Here is a 2,485-nt window from a genome sequence, read left to right on the forward strand (position 1 = left end):
AGGGCGCATATTTTGTTGTCGCATTAACCCTTTCGCTCCCATTAATAATGATACCCGTCACAAAAATTTGTACCAAATTAACCATTGAAGAGTATGGATCCGTCATGACGACTATACCCATCATCGGTCATTTTGGGGCTCTGACGGCAATTTTGTGCAAGACATTTAGGTCATGCGGTGAAGCCATCTTTCAATTCAATGCGGAGTTTAATTTAAATCTGCAACACTGTCCTAAATAATATAAGGTGCTCGTTAAGAACCACAACGTCGGTTTTAATGCGACAACAAAATATGCACCCTATGGCGCCCGCTATAATAGCAGGAAACGATTGTACCTATTTTTTACGGCGTTCTCTAACACAGAATTGTCACCGTATGGACATTTTCTATCTCCCTTTCTTCGGAACAGACCTGGACTGAGCGGCAGCAATAACTTGGGACAAACTCAAAATTTAAAAAAAAATGTCGGAAGCGAGCTTTTTTTTTTTTTTTTTTTTCGAAGAACGAAAATGTTTGTGAATGTGTTTTCTATATTGTCCAAGACAATTTTGTTGCTGGCTTACAATACATTCTATCGCAATGACATGCTATGCCAAACCGCAGCGGCCTACAATTTTATGCCGCCCTTTAGAGCGCGCAACAAGGCACGTTTCCGGGCGCGCGCCGCTTCGTCCAGCTCATGAGCGGCGGATTCGGTAGCCGCTGATGCCTGCGAGCGGCAATGCAATCAGCGCCCCTCTGTAGCCCAGCGCTGCCTTTTAAAGACCGTCTCGCCCAGCATGACACGACAGCTGAGCGGCGATTAAACATATCAGAGAGGGCGGCGGGGGCAGTGTTTGACCGGCCCACGGCCTCCGCGATCGGCTGCCGGCGGCGCGCCTGTTATATTCAGTTTCGGTTTACTTTTGTGTTCTTTCATCCCCGGGGGGCGCGTCTGTTCTTTATGTATATATTCGATGTGTTGTCTAGAATAAACGGCTTTCGTACGGTGGTGCTGCCGGTGCTTACGTCCTTCGCAAACACCACATTGGCGACGAGGATGGGATAACGACACGGCAAGCTACCTTCAGCATCGAGTGCAGTCCGGATCTGCCCCGCCATGAGTTTCTCCGGCCTTGCTCCGCCGCCGCCGTTCCTCCCGGCGCCCGGCCGTCCGTCACTTCCCTGGGAGGAATAGGAGCAGACTTTCACAGTCTACCTTCTAGCGTCCGGAGCAGCTGAGTTCCATCCAGAGCGACGCAAGGCCATTCTTCTGCATTGTTTGGGGGCGGAAGGGCAGCGTATTTACCGGACGTTACCTGCAGGGTCAAGCGCCGCAGCACCAGCACCAGCAAGCGCCGCAGCACCGGCAGTACAAGAGAAACCGCCAGTACAAGAGAAGCCTCCCGCACCCGCTACTGACGAGTACGAGTCCGCACTCATCGCCTTACGGCAGCAGTTTTCGACGTCGTGCAACGTCGTCGTCGAGCGTCATCGGTTCCACCGCCGCAGCCAGCACGCAGGCGAGTCCGTTCATGACTTTGTTGCTGCTTTACGGGAGCTCGGTTCGCATTGTTCGTTCGCTTCACAAGATGATGCTCTGCGGGACTGATTTGTAGCCGGCGTTGCTTCCAACCGCGTTCGTGAACGGTTGCTGCTCAAGGGTTCCTCCCTTTCGTTCGAGAGCGCAGTGCGAATCGCCCTTCAGTTTGAGCAAGCAGCTGAAGAGCTGAAGGAATTTTCTGCTTAGGTCGAGCCTGTTTCTGTACGGCGTCGTCCCCAGTATTCGCATTCTTCGCGAAAATTCAATTCACAGCCACGAGAGCATTTCCAGCAGAACTTTCCAAGCGCGAGCGGTTCACGTGCGCCGCAGGGGCCCCGCCCCCCTCGGCGAGACAGAGATAGCCGGTCCGTTTCACCGCACTGTTTCCGTTGCGCTCGCGGAATCGCCACGCATCAGCGTCGCAGTGCCCAGCGCAGGGAAAGAAGTGTTTGTTTTGCGGTATCAAGGGCTACTTTCAGAAAGTATGCAACCGCAAGCGACAGATGCAAGGAAGCGTTCGTGAAGTTGGATTTGATGACGATGCTTTGTCGGATGAAAGTTCTGAGCATGTTTAAACTGTGCGGCATCCCGCTCGCAGCGCAATTTACATACAAGTGCGCGTAGCGGATGTCAGGTTGGCGTTCCTTGCTTACTCAGGGTCGTCTGTTTCAATTTTGTCGGAGCAAGAATTTCGCCGACATTTTCAAAGCGGTTTGCTCCAACCAGCTCCCCACGTCACCTTGTTTGACTATTCTAAGCGTCCAATTTCCGTGCTAGGCTGTTTCCAGGCAGTCGTTCAATTTAAAGGGTGCTCTGCCCCACTTCTTTTCTACATCGTTCGCCAAGGAACCTGTCTGACTGGCCTTGACGGCATTAAGGCCTTAAATCTTCGAATTCAGGGCTCCACTCTCGAGTGCCTGCACACGTCCGTTGCCCCGTCACCGCGTGTCAATGACCCGACAC

General features: G+C 52.6%; 1 pseudogene; it reads left to right on the plus strand.

Moving 5' to 3' along the window:
* Positions 1-1,099: 1,099 nt before the first annotated feature.
* LOC144149837 (uncharacterized) lies at positions 1,100-1,895 on the plus strand (annotated as a pseudogene).
* Positions 1,896-2,485: the final 590 nt, after the last annotated feature.

The sequence above is a fragment of the Haemaphysalis longicornis genome, unplaced genomic scaffold (assembly GCF_048455015.1).
Source record: "Haemaphysalis longicornis isolate Haplotype H1 unplaced genomic scaffold, Haemaphysalis longicornis Haplotype H1 scaffold_8, whole genome shotgun sequence".
Taxonomy (NCBI): Eukaryota; Metazoa; Arthropoda; class Arachnida; order Ixodida; family Ixodidae; genus Haemaphysalis; species Haemaphysalis longicornis.